The sequence below is a fragment of the Aedes albopictus genome, chromosome 3, assembly GCF_035046485.1.
Source record: "Aedes albopictus strain Foshan chromosome 3, AalbF5, whole genome shotgun sequence".
NCBI classification, from domain to species: domain Eukaryota; kingdom Metazoa; phylum Arthropoda; class Insecta; order Diptera; family Culicidae; genus Aedes; species Aedes albopictus.
This window is the reverse complement of record NC_085138.1, coordinates 196,086,722-196,109,529: the sequence shown is the minus strand read 5'-3', so window position 1 is coordinate 196,109,529 and position 22,808 is coordinate 196,086,722. Positions and strand designations below refer to the sequence as shown.

At 41.1% G+C, this 22,808-nt stretch overlaps 1 protein-coding gene across 1 annotated transcript in view; it reads left to right on the top strand.

The window, feature by feature from the left end:
• The window catches only part of LOC109411600 (tight junction protein ZO-1), a gene marked incomplete in the record, with an annotated part of 419,854 nt that overhangs the window by 19,987 nt on the left and 377,059 nt on the right, over window positions 1-22,808 (top strand).

The following is a 22,808-nucleotide window of genomic DNA, read 5'->3' as shown; positions in this document are numbered from 1 at the left end:
AGGTGGGCTCCCATACAGGTGAAGCTGCCGGGAACTTCTCTAAGGAGTTGTATGTCAAAATAAAAAAAACACAGTAGGTTACGGCGTTTGCCAGGACAACTAGTATCATATAATAGTTATTTATGCAACGAGTTGCAAAATGATGATTTTTACAGCACGAGTCGTACATTTATTCAACGAGGCTTGCCGAGTTGGATAAATACGAAGAGTGCTGTAAAAATCGAGTTTTGCAACGAGTTGCATACAACATTTTTTGCAATGTCCAAAATTATTCACTAGAATTAGATCATTTCCATCAGCATCATTGTACTTCTCGGTGGTTGAATGGGAACGACCACGTGCTCCATCACGATATCTGAATCAAGCAAGCCGTGCTATAACCGTCACAGTTTTTCAAGCTCTTACTGTGGTAACACAAATTGTCAATCAAACAAATGCATTATGATTCATATTCATACCCAAATGAGATGCATTATGAACCATAATGCATTTGTTTGGGTAGTACGGAAAAGTAGGCCGTTAGGATATTGAAGCGGCAAGTATAAAATTAATTTTATAGTGCCAAATTGCAAAAAAGTAATTATTTTAATCTTGTACCGACTTTTCGAACCCTCTAAGCAGAATACCCTCTATGAATGAGTGTAATCAGTTTCGTACCTTTTATGTATGGGGCCATTTTCTACATTTAGATAAATGGTCTGAATCTAAAGAAAAACACCTGAAGTGACCTTCGCATAAACAGTTGTTTTATCTGATGCAGTCTCATTCCAACATATGTAGCATACATAGGGCGGAATTAAAAGGTACGAAACTGATTACACTCATTCATAATTATTTTAATGTTAAACGATTTTACCAATAAATATTCATTCCCATAATCGTTGGATGCGGACAGAAGCGGCTTTTATCACTCTTATCAGAAGGAAATTAATAAGTATTTAAGGATTTAAGTATTTAAGGATTTCACGCCGACACTTGTAGTAACGAACTGTACAATGTCTATCCCAACATGTTGGGATATGGGAAAATAATATTATTTCAAAGATTCACAATAATATATGTAGTAGCATGAAACGAACTCACCAATTTATATTACCCCTTAAATTTCCGCTGTGATTCTTCCAAAGATTACTTTAAAATTTCCTAAAGTTGGACCCCCAGGAAATTCTGCGGAAATTCCTTCCAATATTCTTGTTGGGATGGCTTCTAGAATGTATCCGTGAGAAACTTCTAGGACTACTCTGGAAGTATCCGCAGGGATTCATCCGTAAATTGCTGGTTCCTCCAGACATTTTCTCATATTTTTTTCTAGAAGTTCCTGTAGAAATTCCTGCTAGAAGGTCTCCAATAATATCTCCCAAAGATGACAAACACCACCAGCTAAGAGTTGTGTGCTTAGCTGGTACTGCAGCCTAGGATGCAAATGAAAGTTGACTTTTCGAATTTCAAAAACGGGTAGTGCTCAAAAGTTTCGTCTCCTCAAAAAAAGTCGCTATGCAAATTTTCAGCTCAATCGGACTTCGCTGCTGCAAAACGGTGAGTCGATAAGAAGAGCGTCCAACATAGCTCTGGTCCTCACAAGTTCCTACCTCATGCTTCCACGGGTCAAGCGATGACAAAGACCGCCAGCTAAGAGTTGTGTGCTTAGCTGGTAGTGCAGCCTGGGCACTGTTGTCCTTCTGACTTCAGCTAGATTGAGGAGGTACGATTCGAGCGTCTGTTCACCAAGGACGTGCGGCTTAAACAGCGTCTGTTCTAGCATCCAGTGGCTGAGTAAGACGCGCTGCACCACGCCCAGCTAGATCCAAGATGGTAGCCCCATCAGCGTGGTCGTCCCAGTGTTGGTTGGGACGTTAAACAGAACTGGCACGATGGCCCTCCGGAAAGACAGGAGTGTTGGCGTAGGCCCAATAAGCCACCCGTAAAATCGCCATTAGGAATAACATAGGAGAAAATACGACTCGATACAATCGGCAAAGACCCACGCGACGAAATAAGGACTACGATTGGAAACTTGGAACATGGAATTGTATGTCACTAGGTTTTGCAGGATGTGACAGGATAATCTACGACGAACTACATCACCGCAACTTCGACGTCGTGGCGTTGCAGGAACTTTGTTGGACTGGATGGCAAGTGTGAAAAAGCGGGCATCGAGCGGCTACCTTCTATCAAAGCTGTGGCACCACCAATGAACTGGGAACAGGATTTATAGTGTTGGGCAAGATGCGACAACGTGTGATCAGATGGCAGCCGATCAACGCAAGGATGTGCATGTCGAGAATTAAGATCCGTTTCTTCAACTACAGCATCACCAACGTCCACTGCCCACACGAAGGGAGACCTGATGACGAGAAAGAAGCGTTCTACACGCAGTTAGAGCAAACATACGATGATTGCTCCCCGCGTGACGTGAAAATCGTTGTCGGCGACATGAACACGCAGGTAGGAAGGGAGGAAATGCACAGACCGGTAATCGGGCGAAACAGCCTGCACGCCGTATTGAATTGTAACGGCCAGCGATGCGTAAACTTTGCCGCCTCCCGTGGTATGGTAGTTCGAAGCACCTTCTTCCCCCGCAAAGATATCCACAAAGCCACCTGGAGATCACCCGATCATCAAACAGAAAACCAAATCGACCACGTTCTAATCGACAGTAAATTCTTCTCGGATATAACTAATGTCCCCACATACCGCAGTGCGAATATAGATTCGGTTCACTATTTAGTCGCTGTATGCATGCGCTCAAAACTTTAGACAGTTATCACCACGCGTCGAAGTCGAACGCCGCGGCTCAACATCGAGCAGCTGCGTAACGTAGAAGTAGCTCAAGACTACGCGCAGCAGTTAGCAGGGCCCCACCAACGGAAGAGCTACTTGGCGCAGCTACATATAGAAGATGACTGGAGGGACATCCGATCCGCCATAGGTAGTACCTCGGCTACAGCACTACTACGCTTCGCGACTCAGAATCACAGAAACGACTGGGTACGACGGCGAATGTGAACAGTTGAAAAACGAGAAGAATGCAGCATGGGTGAGAATGCTGCAACACCGTACGAGAGCGAATGAGGCACGTTACAAACAGGCGCGGAACAGGCAGAACTCAGTCTTCCGGAGGAAGAAGCGCCAGCAGGAAGAACGAGATCGCGAAGCGATGGAAGAGCTGTATCGCGCTAAGGACACACGAAAGTTCTACGAGAAGCTGAACCGCTTGCGCAGAGGCTTTGTGCCACAAGCTGACATATGCCGAGATAATCACGGGAATATTCTCACGAGCGAGCGTGAGGTGGTCGAGAGGTGGCAGCAGCATTACGATGAGCACCTCAATGGCGACGTTGCAAGTACCGAAGGTGGCGTGGTAACAGATCTAGGAGTACGTGCGCAGGATGAAAGATTTCCAGCGCCTAACCTCCAAGAGATTGAAGAGGAGGTTAGCCGGTTGAAAAACAACAAAGCCGCTGGAGCAGATCAACTACCAAGCGAGTTACTAAAACACGGTAGAGAAGCACTGGTTAGAGCACTACACTGGGTCATTACCAAGATCTGGGAGGATGTATTACCGGAGCACACTAGGGCAGGACTGAAAATACATGGAAAAAACCTCTAGCTCGTCGAGATGTCGAGATACTCATTTGGTGTATTCAGAGAAAATATTTCTATGGACATGGTCGATATTCTGAGCGGTAGGTAATTTTTCTTACGTTATTCGCGTAAAAGTCGTATAAGTCATTTTGGCCAAATTACATTTTAGCGTTATGGTGTCTTCGGCAAAGTTGTTTGGCTATTTATGCTGAAAACGTTTGCTGAAGACGTCAAATTTCCAAAGCCTACTATTCTTGAGATAATAACCGATTTGTAAAATACCTACCTTGAATCGATTTTTTAATTAAAATACGTTTTTAAGCAAATTCAATGTCCGTTTTCGAGTTAAAATAATGAAAAATACTAAAATAAAACATATATCGAGGAAATTAGTTGGAAAAATAAAATACAGGGGGTGGCCAAAATGTTTGGGATAGGCAACTTTTTTTTCTCCCACAAAAAAGTTCAACATGCTATAACTTTGCATAGAGTGCATCAAAAATTCACAAATTTTGACTGTTTATCAACCTATTATATGTGTACCATTGGTACAAATTTGATACAAATTGATCAATCCTTCGCGAAGTTAGAACCGTTTTAGTAAAACACTATTTTTCGGACAACCTATTTTTGAATTGTCATATCTCGGAACCGAATTGAATGAAATTTTGTATGTTTATCAACAATATATTAGCGCTTGAAAAGGCTTTAAAACATAGGTACTTTTTAAATGTTGAAAAATATACGACTCGTGCTGAAAAAATCAACATTTTGCAACTTGTTGCATAAATAACTGTTTTGCAACTCTGCACTATAAAATTTGTTTTTCACTTGCAGTTTCAGTATCACTACTGTTCGGGTCGGAATTTCGGATCAACAAACCGTTTTTGAAAATCAGCCGTTTTACGTTATGGCAGATCAAACTGTAAGTAATAAATTTAACGTATTGTCAATAATCATACAATTTCGCATTTTTCTTATTTTGAATGAGCACACTTACAATTTTAGTTTGTTTTTCTCCTCTACTGGCTTTCCTTCTACCTTCCTCGATAGACAACGCAATCACAGATTTTGTCCTATATAAATTCGGTTGTGGACCACTGTGTAGGAAGTCTCGTCCTCGTCGTGCGTATTCTGATTTCTCAAGTCTGCTTGATGTCCAACCTGTCTCGTCCCGTCGGGCCTCAAGCTCCTCAAACACTCACTTTTCATCCACGGCTCGAAAATATAGTTTCGCTTGTGATCGTCTGACCAAACCTGACAATTTGCCACCTAGTCACTCGCGGAACTATTTCTCTTCTAACTAAAACCAACTTTTCTCACCGCAAACTAAACTTTCTATCTATTCTACTTTTATTTCTACCGATTATCCACAATTGCAAATGGTAACTTCCAACTAATTCAATTTCTTCCTTTTCTTTGTTTTTATTTACATCGCATACATTTGACGGCTATCCGTCTCTCTCTCCTTCTCTTGTATCGCTACTGTCATTCTGACACCTGTCAACCGACACTTACGCACGCTGCCTCATCGTCCAAATGATGCTGTGTGGTAACCGGCGCTCGTGCAGTGCTGCCAGAACAACTACGGCCTACTTTTCGTTACTGAATCAAACAATTGCATTATAGTTCATAATGCAACTCATTTGGGTGGCATTATGAACCATAATGCATTTGTTTGATTGACATCCTCGGTCTCCGCGGAAAAAGCTTGAACAACTGTGACGGTTATAGCACTGCTTGTTTGATTTATATTCAACGTCTTGCATGAAAGAACAAGTGGGTATTCCCGTTGAGCTACCGGGAAGTACGACGATATTGATGGTAATCGTCATATTTTAGTGAATCATTTTTGTCAATGCAAAAAAATTGTATGCAACTCGTTGTAAAACTCGATTTTTACAGCACACAACATATTTGAATGTACGACTTGTGCTGTAAAAATCCTCTTTTTGCAACTCGTTACATAAATAACTATTTTGAACAGTTCTTAAATACAAAACTGGTCCAATCTCCTAATTGAAAATGCATTTTGCTAATATTTTATTCCAAAAAAGTACTAAAGTTTGTCATAATTACTACACTTGGTACTATCACAACGAAAGGAGCGCTTACCCTGTGCATAAAAGGTTGTGACATCCTTTTAAACCCATTATAAATAGGTCTGAGTGGGTGCTTGTGAGCGTCTGGGTAAGCTTTTCTCTATCTTTTTACTGGCTCAGACCTTTTGATCCATATAGTAGCTTTTCTCCCATTCAAAAATGTGTGTCATCTTATCTTTTCAAACGATTGGCTGGCTATGCAATATAGGGCACTGTTTCATACAGCGTTTAAGAACGTCAATGAATACCACGAAGATAAAGGGACACTCAGATGGGTAAACCATGAATGTGCTTTGAGGTTGTATGAAAAATGTATAAAGACATTTATTCCTGTAAGGACATGGACGCATATGGACGATTCAATGCATGTAAAAAGAAGCTGGGATTCTAGTTGAAATGTACCAGAATAAACTTTCTTGATTTTGAGTTTCAGATGCATGGATGATAAAAATCTCATTACATTTCATTGCCCTGGGCGTATTTAAAACAAAATCCACAGTTTTTAGCTTAGCAAAGTATCTATCGTTATTGATTCGCAACAATTCGGATCTGTATTTCCGAATTGTAGGTAATAGGAGAAAAATTGGGCTGCAAAACGGTGAGTCGATAAGGAGAGCGTCCAATATAGCTCTGGTCCTCACAAGTTCCTACCTCATGCTTCCACGGGTCAAACGATGACAAAGACCGCCAGCTAAGAGTTGTGTGCTTAGCTGGTAGCGCAGCCTGGGCACTGTTGTCCTTCTGACTTCAGCTAGATTGAGGAGGTACGATCCGAGTGTCTGTTCACCAAGGAGGTGCGGCTCAAACAGCGTCTGTTCTGGCATCCAGCGGCTGAGTAAGAAACGCTGCACCACGCCCAGCTAGATCCAAGGTGGTAGCCCCATCAGCGTGGTCGTCCCAGTGTTGGTTGGGACGTTAAACAGAACTGGCACGATGGCCCTCCGGCGAGACAGGAGTGTTGGCGTAGGCCCAATAAGCCACCCGTAAAAATCCCCATTGCGAATAACATAGGAGAAAATACGACTCGATACAATCGGCAAAGACCCACGCGACGAAATAAGGACTACGATTGGAAACTTGGAACATGGAATTGCAAGTCACTAGGTTTCGCAGGATGTGACAGGATAATCTACGACGAACTACATCCCCGCAACTTCGACATCGTGGCGTTGCAGGAACTTTGTTGGACTGGACAGAAAGTGTGGAAAAGCGGGCATCGAGCGGCTACCTTCTACCAAAGCTGTGGCACCACCAATGAACTGGGAACAGGATTTATAGTGTTGGGAAAGATGCGACAACGTGTGATCGGGTGGCAGCCGATCAACGCAAGGATGTGCATGTTGAGAGTTAAGGGCCGTTTCTTCAACTACAGCATCATCAACGTCCACTGCCCACACGAAGGGAGACCCGATGACGAGAAAGAAGCGTTCTACGCGCAGTTAGAGCAAACATACGATGGTTGCTCGCCGCGTGACGTGAAAATCGTTGTCGGCGACATGAACGCGCAGGTAGGAAGGGAGGAAATGTACAGACCGGTAATCGGGCGAAACAGCCTGCACGCCGTATCGAATGATAACGGCCAGCGATGCGTAAACTTTGCGGCCTCCCGTGGTATGGTAGTCCGAAGCACCTTCTTTCCCCGCAAAGATATCCACAAAGCCACCTGGAGATCACCCGACCACCAAACAGAAAACCAAATCGACCACGTTCTAATCGACGGTAAATTCTTCTCGGATATAACCAACGTCCGCACATACCGCAGTGCGAATATAGATTCGGATCACTACTTAGTCGCTGTATGCATGCGCTCAAAACTTTCGACAGTTATCACCACGCGTCGAAGTCGAACGCCGCGGCTCAACATCGAGCAACTTCGTAACGTGGAAGTGGCTCAAGACTACGCGCAGCAGTTAGCAGTGGCCCTACCAACGGAAGAGCAGCTTGGCGCAGCTACACTTGAAGATGGCTGGAGGGACATCCGATCCGCCATAGGCAGTACCTCGGCTACAGCACTAGGCTTCGCGACTCCGAATCACAGAAACGACTGGTACGACGGCGAATGTGAACAGTTGAAAAACGAGAAGAATGCAGCATGGGCGAGAATGCTGCAACACCGTACGAGAGCGAATGAGGCACGTTACAAACAGGCGCGGAACAGGCAGAACTCAGTCTTCCGGATGAAGAAGCGCCAGCAGGAAGAACGAGATCGCGAAGCGATGGAAGAGCTGTACCGCGCTAAGGACACGCGAAAGTTCTACGAGAAGCTGAACCGCTCGCGCAGAGGCTTTGTGCCACAAGCCGACATGTGCCGAGATAATCACGGGAATATTCTCACGAGCGAGCGTGAGGTGGTCGAGAGGTGGCGGCAGCATTACGATGAGCACCTCAATGGCGACGTTGCAAGTACCGAAGGTGGCGTGGTAACAGATCTAGGAGTATGTGCACAGGACGAAAGACTTCCGGCCCCTGACCTTCAAGAGATTGAGGAGGAGGTTGGCCGGTTGAAAAACAACAAAGCCGCTGGAGCAGATCAACTACCAAGCGAGCTTCTAAAATACGGTGGAGAAGCACTGGTGAGAGCACTACACTGGGTCATTACCAAGATTTGGGAGGAGGAAGTATTACCGGAGGAATGGATGGAAGGTATCGTGTGTCCCATCTACAAAAAGGGCGACAAGTTGGATTGCGGAAACTACCGCGCGATCACACTACTGAACGCTGCCTACAAGATACTCTCCCAAATTTTATGCCGCCGTCTATCACCGATTGCAAGAGAGTTCGTGGGGCAATACCAGGCTGGATTCATGGGTGAACGCGCTACAACGGACCAGATGTTCGCCATCCGCCAGGTGTTGCAGAAATGCCGCGAATACAACGTGCCCACACATCACTTGTTCATCGATTTCAAATCGGCGTATGATACAATCGATCGAGAACAGCTATGGCAGATTATGCACGAATACGGATTCCCGGATAAACTGATACGGTTGATCAAGGCGACGATGGATCGAGTGATGTGCGTAGTTCGAGTATCAGGGACACTCTCGAGTCCCTTCGAATCTCGCAGAGGGTTGCGGCAAGGTGATGGTCTTTCGTGCTTGCTGTTCAACATTGCTTTGGAGGGTGTAATAAGAAGAGCGGGGATAAACACGAGTGGGACGATTTTCACGAAGTCCGGTCAGCTGCTTGGTTTCGCCGATGATATTGATATTATTGCTCGTAAATTTGAGACGATGGCGGAAACGTACATCCGACTAAAGAGGGAAGCCAGGCGAATCGGATTAGTCATTAATGTGTCGAAGACAAAGTACATGATGGCAAAGGGCTCCAGGGAGGAATCACCGCGCCCGCCACCCCGAATTCATATCGACGGTGATGAAATCGAGGCGGTTGAAGAATTCGTGTACTTGGGCTCACTGGTGACCGACGACAACGACACCAGCAGAGAAATTCAGAGGCGCATTGTGGCAGGAAATCGTGCCTACTTTGGACTCCGCAGAACTCTACGATCGAATAAAGTTCGCCGTAACACGAAGTTAACCATCTACAAAACGTTGATTAGACCGGTCGTCCTCTATGGGCACGAAACATGGACCCTACGTGCAGAGGACCAACGCGCCCTTGGAGTTTTCGAACGGAAGGTGTTGCGTACCATCTACGGCGGAGTGCAGATGCAAGACGGGACTTGGAGAAAGCGAATGAACCACGAGCTGCATCAGCTGCTAAGAGAACCAACCATCGTCCATACCGCGAAAATCGGGAGGCTACGGTGGGCGGGTCACGTCATCAGGATGTCGGATAGCAACCCGACTAAAATGGTTCTCGAGAGTCATCCGACCGGTACAAGAAGACGTGGAGCGCAGCGAGCTAGGTGGGTCGACCAAGTGGAGGACGATCTGCGGACCCTACGCAGAGTGCGGAACTGGAGACAAACAGCCATGGACCGAGTGGAATGGAGGCGGCTACTATGTACAGCAGAGGCCACCCCGGCCTTAGCCTGACCGGTAAGGTAAGTAAGGAGAAAAATTAATGTTGACCAGTGCTATAAAAAGTGAAAAAAGTATCCCAACAATTGAATTTCTATAAATTAATGTATTATTCGATCGAAAACGAATTGGCGTGCTATAAATAATTCGATAGGAATTATATCACTCCTGACTGCATTTCACGATATATATTTTTTCTTAGCCAGCAGTACGTAAGGCATACACGTCGACAATTCAATCAACATTGAAATGCATAATAATATATTCAAGCAGCTGACAGGTAGCCACAGCGGAACAATTTGGGTAATTTAATTCAATTCCCCAAATTTCACAGGTTTCCTGTCTCGCATCAAACATATGGTTATTATACATACATAGGTGCATACATATGCCATCGCGACGCATAATAAATATGACTAAAGAAAGGAGAGTGACATTTAGTCTACATTCTGATCCGAATGGGAGCCACATTCTCTTCCACAAACATAAATACTTTCTACACACGATAATGTGGGAATGCTCGCACGATCATCACTGCCATCATCACTACTGTCATGATCATCCTCCAACATAGCAGTGCACTGTGGTTCAAGACAAAAATTGACGATAGCTTTTGTTTCATAACGATATTATTTATTAATAATATGTATTTTTTCTCTTATAAAATGAAATGCGGTTTAGAAAAATGGTGGGGGATATTGTTTCGGATGTGTTAGGCCATCCAAAGTGTTCTTGAGTTTACATCATAAAGTTTATCAACTTTTTATATCACGCAGAGTTACGATATGTCATCTATGGTGTCCACTTCTGGAAGTATAGCAAACATTACAAGATATTTCATTTCATTTATTTAGTAAATATTACATCAGATTCAAGATAAAACTGAATCAACAATATTTCTCCATAAAACACGGGTCGTGGCTGCTGGTCTCCATCCTCGGTCACACCCGATGCTCACCAAGTCACGCTCCACCTGATCCGCCTATCGTGTTCTTTGCGCTCGACGCCTTTCTGTGCCAATCGGATCAGTCACGAACACCAACTTTGCAGGGTTGTTGTCCGGCATTCTTGCAATATGCCCTGACCACTGTATCCTTCCGGCTTTGGCCACCTTCTGGATACTGGGTTCGCCGTAAAGTGCAGTGAGCCCGCCGCACACCATTCTACTGCACACCGCCGAAGATCGTCTTCAGCACGCGTCGCTCGAAAACTCCGAGTGCTTGCAGGTCCTTCTCGAGCATGGTCCATGTCTTGTGTCCATAGAGGACCGGTCCAATCAGCGTTTTGTACATGGTGCACTTGGTGCAACTGGATAGTTCACCCGAAACTCTTACGCAGTTTTGCACTCCGTTCCTGACTCCGTGCTTCGTTACTTTAATCTGTCTAGTCAGCTTCCCAGTAAAGCCGTTTTCGTCCATGATTTTCCATAGCTCTGTGCAATCGATACTGTCGCATGCTGCTTTGAAGTCGATGAACAGGTGATGCGTTGGGACCTAGTATTCACGGCATTTCTGGTGGATTTGCCGTTCGGTTAAGATCTGGTCCGTTGTCGACCGACCTTCGATGAAACCGGCATAATAACTTCCCACGAACTCATTCGTTTTAGCTGACAGACGACGGAAGATGATCTGGGATATCACTTCGTAGGTAGCATTCAAAATGGTGATCGCTCTGAAGTTCTCACATTCCAAATGGTCGCCTTTCGTGTGGATGGGGCAGATTACCCCATTCTTCCACTCCTCCGGTAGCGGTTCGGTTTCCCAGATTCTGACTATCAACCGGTGCAGACAGGTGGTCAACTTTTCTGAATGAGTTCAGCTGTGATACCATCCTTTCCAGCTGCTTTGTTGGTTTTGTGCTGGTGAATGGCATCCTTAACTTCCCTCATCGTGGGAGTTGGCTCATTTCCGTCCTCTGCTGCATTGGCGTAGTCTTTCCCTCTGTTGCCATGCCTGTGTCCTCCACGTCATTCAGGTGCTCGTCGGGGTGCTGCTTCCACCTTTCGATCACCTCACGTCCATCGGTCAAGAGGTCTTCGTCCTTATCCCTGCATATTTCGATTCGCGGCACGAAGCCGTTGCGGGATGCGTTGAGCTTCATTGGAACGGCACTGCAGTTCCACTTCCTCGCACTCCGCTTCTTCCAGGCGGCGATTTTTTCCCCGTAAAAGGTGGGTCTGCTGTTTCCGCTGTTAGTAACATTCCATGTTCTGCCGGGTTCCTTGCTGCAGCATTACCACCCGTGCTGCGTTCTCCTTTAAAATCGCTCTACGCTCCTATTCATACCATTTGTTTTGTCGACTTTTTTCCACGTATCGAGGTGCTCTCGGCTGCATTGTTGATGGCTACTTTTACTGTTATCCAGCAGTCCTCTACAGGGGTCATGCCGAGCTCGCCCTCGTCTGGCAACGCTGCCGCGAGATTCTGCGTGTATGCTGAGGTGACATCCGGTTGCTTTAGTCACTCAAGGTTGTACCATGGCGGTTGCCGGTACCTTATATATTTGATTACAGAAAGTTTTGGGCGCAGTTTGCCCATCACCAGATAGTAGTCGGAGTCGATGTTAGCACCATGATAGGTCCTGATGTTGATAATGTCGGAGAAGTTCCGTCCATCAATCAGAACGGGGTCGATTTGCGATTCCGTCTGCTGTGGTGATCTCCAGGTGTAGCGATATAGTAGGTTGTGTTGGAAAAAGGTGCTACGTATGGCCATGTTTTTGGAGATGACCTACGAAGTGTACCAAGTATAAAACTGATGGATATAGTGTACCGTCTTACCCCTCTGGTTCGACACGTTTTAATACGACACTTTTTAATTCGTACCCCGCTTATACGACACATGTCGAATTAAAAAGTGTTCAAATGTCACAGCGATGTACACTGTAAATGCAAACCAGTTTGATATCGCGCTTATACTCGCACCCGCAGCAACTCCTCTTGCAACCGCAAATTTCGGACGTTCTGAGTTGGTGCTATTCAGCACCCAAACCGCCTGGAGACCAACCGGAATGAACTGAGGATGGCAACAATCGTAGAAAGAACGAGCTTTTCATTCGCGACACCGCAATATTTGATGAAATTATCTTCCATAACAAATCCGGAAATCAAAACAAAAACAAAAATAGAGTTGCTAAATTTCAATGAGCATGGTGGTATAGGGTGACCAGTTTGTCGAATTAAAAGGTTACCCCGGTTATACGACAACAGTCGGTGTCGTATTAGCGGGGTAATACGGTAATTATTATTATTAAACATGGCAGGCTATGTTGGGCTGGGCACGTAGCTCGTATGATGGAGGACCGTCAACATCAATCCATATTCATCAGAGAACTAAGAAGGGACCATCGGGTTCGTATAAGTCCGAGCACAAGTTGGCTTTTTGCAGCTGAAGAGGACCTATGGGCTTAAAACTAAACGATCAGAGCGACTGAAAGTGATTGGTCTAAGAACGAGACCAGTAAAGGCGTTTGCTTTAATGTACTTACTTGCTGTGAGTTTTGTCGCAAAATTTTACTTTCTTACCCATGATGCCTGCGCACCGACGAGGATCGCATTTCGTGAAGAGCAGCCATACAGTCCGAATTAGAACACCGACGCGCGATTGCGATCGTTAGCGGCTTTCCGAACGAGTCTGACTGGCTGTCGTGAGAATTTTGGTGAAAATCCATCTGAGAGCACACTCGACGTTGGCTGTCTTACGGGGCGCACGAATGGGATTTTCACGCCACAGCCGTCTGTCTGTGTCACATTCAGTCCGAGTCCTAGACTCGATCGTGAAACACACGTGCGCGTTGTCTAGTTTCGAGCGATCTTCGGGCGCGTGTTGTCATTGTCGGTGGCGGCGGCGGTGTGTTATCAACGTCGGTCGATGTACTTTTCGGTGTTGTCACCTTAAATATTTATTCACGCCTAGTGAGTGAATGGTGGGTCATTCACATTCACGTCGGATTTAGTTAGTGGTTACAACTGGTATATCGGTTTCCTCTTCCGAGAAATTATGAATGGGGTTAGTGAGTGACGTTCGTCTGATGCGGAATACTTCGTGTGAACAGTGGCTGTCCTCATATAAAAATAAATATTCAGAAGCGAATATGATTCACGGTGTGGAGAAAGTGAAAAACTTGTGCTTGTTGTGTTTCGGAAAATTTTCATAAGATTTCGAATACTGTTTTGGGGCCCAACGTTCGTTGTCATCAACTGTATGTGTCGGATGCGTTTAAAATACATATCTGGAACTCGATTTGAATAGGTCGTATGTACATTTGTCGATATAAAATTCGATCAGTTTATTTTAGTTATTGTAGCAATATGGAAGATATTTTGGAGACTTTTACTGATGAAACGGAAAGCCTGTTTTGTGATGATCCTGCTGTATGTATCAACTTTGTTCAATTTCAACGGTTTTTGCTATAAAAAGTGAATACAACTGATCGAATTTTTAATCGACAAAAGCACATACGACCTATTCAAATCGAGCTCCAGATATATTGACAGGGAAGATTACTTTGACATTATGAAATGAAGATGCATTTTTCTTTGTGCCTTTTTTTGATAAGTGTTCCAAAAATATGAGTAAATTATTATCGATACCCAAATTATTTTAATTTCATAAAAAATCTTTGACACATCAGAACAGAACGAGTCAATCTGAATAGGATTTTCACGGTTTCAATAGAAGCAACAACAATAAAGCCTGTATCCGCAATAATCGGGACACAGAAAGACAGCTGTAACTCTGCAATATAAACATTAAAATTGCTCAAATTTGGCCTAATAACATCTTAAGATGTGTTCATTTCACCTATAAAATTTCATGTGAATCGGTGCAGTACTTTTTGTTGTAGTAAAGAAAGAATGTGCGCTAATGAATTTTGTACAGCCCCTTGTTTTGCTTGTGAGCGCTGTCACTTTTGAATTTGGCAAAGGAAATGGCTAAAATTTTGAACACAAACCTCTCAATCTACATTTGTTGCATAGGCAAAATTTCAAAAAAATCGAGGCACTATCAACAGTTTTATAGTCGAAACATATATTGGGACTGAACGTGATTTTAGCCCCTCAGACAGCAAATAGTCAGCACCCTTTATAGTTTCGATTGTATAATTGAAAGTACTATACCAATAATCATCAAATTTTGCAGGCATAATATACACATAATCAACTACCATCTGTGAAAATTTCATGAAACACGCAGAAATAAAAACATGGTAAAATCAAAAATATTTCAGGTAAACTCAAATAAATTGTCAATTTGTTCTGGCAACAAAAATTAAACTGTTTGGAGCAAATCGAACGTCACATTTGAAGCAAATTCAATCCATTTTTGAAACAAACATACATCTTCTGGCAGGTTATGTTAGAAACATATGTAACCATTTTTGTTTTTTGTGGCAGGTCGGCCCTACGGGAACATTTGTTTTCCAAATGAATTTACAAAGTCATTTCCAGTCTCTAGGAAAACCCATTTCCCGCGTGGCACTTTCAATACCAACATCATGTAGATAACATACGCTCCCGAAATCAATGGGATTTCGTGGAAATTTTTGGTGAAACTTGCCTTTTTTGCAACAGGAAATCTTGTTTGGTGCTGCAGCTGGAACTTGAGAGTTTTGTTTATGTTCTCGACGGCGGAACGGGGGGCTCTTCAATGGATATTGTACAAATCAATATGTAATTGAGTTAGTTTTGAAAATTAATATTTTTTTTTGTTTTTTTTTTTTGCGTGGAGCGGACCTGGTGTGATGGTTAGAACACTTGATTATCACGCTGAGGACCTGGGATCGAATCCCACTCCCGACAAACTCGCAAAATGTGAGTGCTTCCTTCGGAAGGGAAGTAAAGCGTGGGCCCCGAGATGAACTAGCCAAGGGCTAAAAATCTCGTTAATACAGATAAAAAAATAATAATAATAATATTTTAGTTTTAAATATTTTATCAGTTTACCGAATAAACATGAATATTTTTATTTCAAACGAACGGAATTTGTCTCCATGAAATTGGCAGAGAAACTCAGAAGTTATGAATAGGCAAACATCGCACATGAAAAACACGAAAATTTTTTCACTAACACTCACCCCTATCAACACCAGTAGCTTTCAATCCAATTGATCAAAGTTGATGAAATTTTGCAAGAAAGTGTCTCTATAAGTATCATAACTGCTAACAAAATTTCGTAATTATCATCACAGAACTTTGAACTGTAGCGTAAAAGAACCATCTGTTATGCGAATGAAAATTGGTCATGATTGTACAAAATGCTTAAAACCACGTCTGCTTGTTTTTCATCCACAGTTAAAAATACTGCATAATTTTTTTTATGAAACTAGCAGTCCCGGCAAACGTCGTACTGCCTGCCTACTCTGTTTTTTGACATCCGGTTCCATGAAGAAATGCCCCTCAAAATGGAATTTCTGATTTTCCCGTTTTTCTTGCCCTTCCCAGTCACTTTTCCTAATTATTTTTTCGTGCGAACACGTCGGAGCCCTGGCGGAATGCAACAGTGAAAGAATCATGTCGATCTGTTGACCCGTTCCCGAGCCTATTCGTGACATACAAACACCATTCCATTTTTATTTATATAGAAGATTAGGCACAAATAATAAACACTAGCTGTTCTCGGCAAACTTCGTCTTGCCTACTGCGTTTTTTGACGTTTCAAGTCCCTGGACAAGTTCAAGTCCCCGCTCAAAATGTATGAAAAATCAATTTTCAGAAACTTTAAATTTTTCTGTATTTTGCCTCATAAGCCTTCCTTGGGTGAAAATTAACAAATCAAATCAAAGACGATCCAAAACGAACCTTCCGTTCACAAGTTATGCGCGGTTCCACGTATGCCACTGCATTTTTATATAGGGTGACTAAGGGTACTATCGGCAGGTTTGTTCTCTTCGTCATTGAGAGTTTTTTGGGGCCAAATTGCATGAAATATAGGATTATAACTTAGCTTGGTTGGGAAGGATTTGAGGCTAACTCTGAGATCAAGAGATTTCAAAAAAACCCCTCAAGACGAAGAGAACAAAACTGCCGAAAATACGTAAGTTCCCCTATATAGATATACCAAAGAGTTTTCAGTCAATTATTTGACCAATTTTACCAATGACACATTCTACGGGCCCCGTATCATCAATACCAATTTTTCAAAGTTGAGTTATGGAGTGTTTGACAATTTTATCACATTCTACATTACTTCTGTCATCCAAAAATCTATTCGACTTGATATTAGTGTGACAATAAATATAAATTGAACGACGATTAAGATTAACATTTAAATCGTGATTTTAAGTCTTTTAGGCACACTTTTCATCCAAACTATCGTATTTTAAACACCAACACACTGATTTTTCAAAAGTCTTCCATTATTTGTAGATAAATGTATGTAGATTTTTTAGCATAACAAGATTTTTAATCGGAAGACTTTACAACTCTGAAATATGGCTGATCATAGTATGGGTTTTTATTGCGTTGTATCGTCACGAAAAATCAACATTTTTAAATTTTATTCAAATACGGAAAACGTTACAAATATGATATTTTGTATGCTCTTTGTACTCGAAAAGATCTTTCAAATGAGACTAAAAAAAAAGAAAATCGGTTCACGGAAGCCTGAGTTTCACCTGGTTGAAGTTTGCGTTGTAACGTCACGAAAAAAAGTTCTGTGGAAAAGACCAAATCTTTCTGGATTGGACGACTTCTGAATTGGACAAACGTAGTTCTATATTCAAAACAGTTTCGTTCTTGTTGTGCATGAGCTCTTTTTCGAGATATCGTTTATAAATTGCGTACCATTGCCGGTCAATAAACTACGTAGATTTTTGAAGGACGGGGGAGATGGTGTTAGGCCAAAATCTACGATGTAATTGTACTGCGATATTGTAAAATTTTTTAATCGTAATCTAATACCACTCAAACCGAAAATTTCTGTGATATGAGTGGCCAACGGACGAAACACTGACGAAATTACAAAGTTGGTCAAAGACTTACAGTTGATGGATAGTTTGATTTAAAGTTCCACCAACAGGCGGCGCTAGAGAACTTACAAATTTAAAATTTCATACATCTCAGGATCCCTTTTACATAGAAATACGATTTCTTCGGCAAAGTTGTTTGGTAAGTAAAGGACTTGCAGTTGATTTACCAATAGATGCGAGATTTTGCCACTAGAAGACGTTAGTTTCCATTTTGCAAAAGCAGGCAAGGGAATAGAATTTCTTGAAAAGTATTCTACAAGCTGGAACTTTTTTCACTTTGGATATATTGTATTCAAATCAAATTGAAATGAAAGATCAATATATAATTCTTAACTCTCAAAATTTAATTTAATTTGATTCACTTATTCCTTAGATATAAGAATTAATAGAACACAGTCAAAAATATGATTCTGCTTAAAGCGCTCCATCTTTGTGTACCAACCAATCAAGTCCAAAATTGTAAAAATTACAGATAACAAGATGAGGAACTATCAGTCAAAATTTGAGAATTTTTGATATATTTTATAAAAAGTTACGGCTTGTTGAATGTGTTTTGGGTTGTAGAAGTTCAATAAAGTAGACTTTGCAGTTTAGATTACTAAACAATAATAATTTATTATTCTCATCCTCCTGTCATGCGCTTCTCACAGCCTACTCCTATATATCCAACTTCACTATGCTACATGGGTAATTAATAAAATTGGCATGCTTTTGAAAATTTGCAACTACCACCACTGTGTGGCAGAAATTAATACCATACGGCTATTAAGGACAAACGTTTTGAGATCCCGCTTCAACAGTGCATAAAAACTTCAGACGCACAAAGCTCAAGAAGCAAGTTTCAAACAACAATACATTTTATTATTCTCTTCTCGCTCACTCGTAATAAGCTTAAAATGAAAATCTCAGGCGCGCTGGTTTTGTTTACGAAGAGATTTGTGCCCTCGAAATCGTGAGTAGGTGCCAAAGTCGGCCATGGTGGCGGCCATTTTGGGACTATAACAAGTCTGTCCTTAAACTGAAAGTCTAGTGATCTACCAAACAACTTTAATGAAGCAACCATCTTTCCAATTAATCACGATCCTGAGATAAGTAAAACTAAAAATGTGTATGCCCTGTAGCGCCTCCTAGTGGAAGGATTTGAAATCATACGGCCCATCAATTGAAAGTTCTTGACCAGCAAAACAATTTTGTCGATGACACAAACTGTCTAAATAGTTAGGATCTTGAAATGTATGGAATGGATATTACGTCAGTGTTACATCTATTTTTGATATAACAAGAACCACCGACAAACAGACGTAACACCTACGAAATTGAAACTCATATATCTCGGGACTCTAATTACTTAGACTTTAGACTTTTAGAATGTTGATGTCTTTGGAAAAGTTGTTTATCTTGTCAAGAATTTTCAGTTTAAAAGCCGTTTGGTTCAAGTTTCTAACTGACTAGTGGTACATAGGGTGACCAAGGGTATTATCGGCAGGTTTGTTCTCTTCGTCATGAGGGGTTTTTGTGGGCCAAATTGCCTAAAATTTGGGCATACAGCTCAGCTTGGTTGGGAAGGATTTGAGGCTAACTCTGAGTTCAATAGGTTTCAAAAAACCTTCCATGACGAAGAGATCAAAACTGCCGAAAATACGTAATTTTCCCTAGTTGAAATTTTGAAAAATAATGCACTTTATATTTATTCAAATAATATTTAACATGTTGTAACTTCTTATAAAGTGTCCAAAGATTTTGCCAAAAAATAGTTTCTCAACTAATCAAAATTTGTTGATTTTTTTTTAATTCTAAACTATTGTAAACTTTTAATAAGCGCCGCCCAGTGTGTCTGAATCTCACATCCAATAGTAAATCAGCTGTAAGTTTTTGACTTATCAAACAACTTTGCCAAAGACACTAACTCTCTAAGTAATTATGACTCTGACATATATAGGATGGATTTTTTTTGTCAGAATTAGATCTATTTGTCTCTGGAATCACAGAAATTGATGCCCCTAAGTGGTATGCAAATCCTCAGGTATGTCTTTGGTTCAATAACTGCTCGCACATCTTAAAGCTTTTTCAATTGAATCAATGACATTGCATAACCCTTTCGTGACGAACCAGCACAATCGTGCTGTTCAGCGGTTACAGTTTTGCATATTTTTTCATCTTTTTAGACTTTGTTTTATATGATGTAAACTGTTTCAATAATTCAGCTATAGCTTATACTTGTATGTGTGCAAACAAACTTTTGTTTACGTTGCCTGTGAATTATACCACAACAAGGTAAACAAAAAGTGGGCAAAAACCATAAAACATAAAAAGTTTTATCAGTTGCATATTTCTGTTTCCGATTTACCTAGGTAGTCAAAGCAAGAAATCGAAAGATAAAGAGTAGTTCTTTCAAATGAGTAGAAATAATTGTTGCTTTTTTTGGAAATTCTAAAAGTTGTGGAGAGCCAAAGTTGAGCAATTTGTATGGAGATTTCACTTTTTTGCGCTCCGTCCCGAAAGGGATAAATTATTGAACAAATGTTTAATTCGACGGCGTGATAAGCTTTATACTGCAAAATCTTAATATCTGGCGGTGCGAAGTAATGAATATCAACGGTTTAGTCTTTGGGACAATATTAGATTAATATGGGTGGTACTAGGCCGAAGATGGGTACCATTAACCTTCATGAAGGAGTTTTCATACTGCTGATAGCAATAACTTGGCCCTCCGAGCCATTTATCACAAAACGTATTTCCAATAAAATAAAGTTGCTCTTGGAGCAGTAAAAATAATGCAATAATACAGGGGATGGCCAAAATGTTTGGGATAGGCAACTTTTTTTTCTCTCACAAAAAAATTCAACATACTATAACTTTTCATAGAGCGCATCAAAAAATCTCAAATTTTGACTGTTTGTCAACCTATTATATGTGCATCATTGGTACAAATTTGGGCTCGATTGATTGATATTTCGCAAAGTTAGAACCGTTCGGGTAAAACACTATTTTTTAGACAACTCATTTTTGAGCTGTCATATCTCGGAAACCAGTAAACCGAATTGAATGAAATTTTGAACGTACACAAACAATATGTAAATGCTTCACAAACTATTAAAACATAGGTACTTTTTGAATTTTGAAAAAAGTTATCATGGATTGACACTTTTTGGAATTTTCTCGAAAAAATGTAATTTTTTTACATCAATGTCAATAAATTTTCGTGTTGATATCCAAAGATTTTCCACTTCTGTTCTCAAATTGTCTCTAATCAGATATATTAGAGCGTATTTAGATTGAAGGAAGAATACATTTAATAATTTTTGTGTGGTATTGTAAATTTGACTTATTTTCCTCTTTTTGGGTAAAAAATTCAACCCGGTATAACTTAATTCGTCGTGAGAAAATATTACATTTTATAACGTCGTATTAAGTATCAATATATTGTTGATAAACGTTAAAAAATTCATTCAATTCGGTTCACTGGTTTCCGAGATATGACAGTTAAAAAATTAGTTGTCTAAAAAATAGTGTTTTACCCGAACGGTTCTAACTTCGCGAAAAATTTATCAATCAAACCCAAATTTGTACCAATGATGCACATATAATAGGTTGACAAACAGTCAAAATTTGAGATTTTTTGATGCAGTCTATGAAAAGTTACAGCATGTTAAATTTTTTTGTGGGAGAAAAAAAGTTGCCTATCCCAAACATTTTGGCCATCCCCTGTATATTCACAAATTCGGGCAATTTTGTCTGATTATTCTGATTCAAAAATGATGTGCATTTTCGTGACGTTACAACGCGAGCAGAACCCTGTTTGAAACTGAACGGGCGTTGAAACATCACGAAATGTAAAAGTCAATTATTCAAAAATGAATCCGAAATGTATATGTTTTATTTCACTGCATTGAAGAACAAACCAATAAATTTCAATGGTGGGAGAAACTTTCAGTTTGAAATAAAAATCCGAGCAAATTTTTCAAAATGTTGGTTGCGCGGTAGAGGGGGTCGAATTCTAGCGCGTCACGCTACAAATACGCATTTTAAACAAGTTTTTCTAATGAAAACTAAATTTTAAATAGGTCAAACATATCTGAAATTTTACAAGGAATCTGAATATGATAAAATATTTTGAGGTTTACAGTCGTTTTTCTGAATTATAGTGAAAAATCTGACTACGAATGCGTAGAAACGTTTTAACGTCACGGTAGAATGTGCCTTATCTCGACGGCGTGATGAGTTATATGCTGAAACATTTTAATATCTGGCGGTGCAAAATAATGGATCTCAGCGCGCTCGTCTTTGTTCCAAACAAGAAGAATATGGGTGATACTAAACCGAAGATGGGTGCCGGTGTCATTAACCTTCATGAAGGAATATTCATACTACTGATAGCAATAACTTAGCCCTCCGAGCCATTTATCAGAAAATGAATTTTCAATAGAATAAAGTTCCCCTTGAAGCAGTGAAGAAAATGCAATGATATATTCACAAATTCGGGTAAATTTGGCTGATTATTCTGATTCTAACATGATGTGCATTTTCGTGACGTTACAACGCGAGCAGAACCCTGTTTGAAACTGAACGGGCGTTGTAACGTCACGAAATGTAAAAGTCGATTATTCAAAAACAAATACGAAATTTAAATATTTTATTCCATTTAATTGAAGGACAAACCAATAAATTTCAATGGTGGGAAAAAAATTCAGAATGTCATAAAAATCCGAGCAGATTTTTTAAGATGTTGGTAGAGCGTTAGAGAGGGTCGGATTCTAGCGCGTTGTAACGTCACGCTACAAATACGCATTTTGAACACGTTTTTCTAATGAAAACTAAATGTTCAATAGGTCAAATATATCAGAAATTTTACAAGGAATCCAAATATGAAAAAATATTTTGCGGTTTACGCTCGTTTTCATGAGTTATAGAGGAAAATCTGACTACGAATGCATCAAAACGTTGTAACGTCACGGTAGAATGTGTCCAATCCGTTTTTTTTTCTTCTAAACCATAGGGGGATAATCTGCTCAACAGACACCCTAACAGAAGGTTAGGGTAGTGTAGGTCTGACAGGCCGTCTTCTACAGCAAAAGTAAAATTCAGGACTACTCTCTCCTCGTACCCACTAAACCATTCCTATGGTCGCCAAACCCTACGTCTCTCCGGAACCACCAAGAAGGTATTG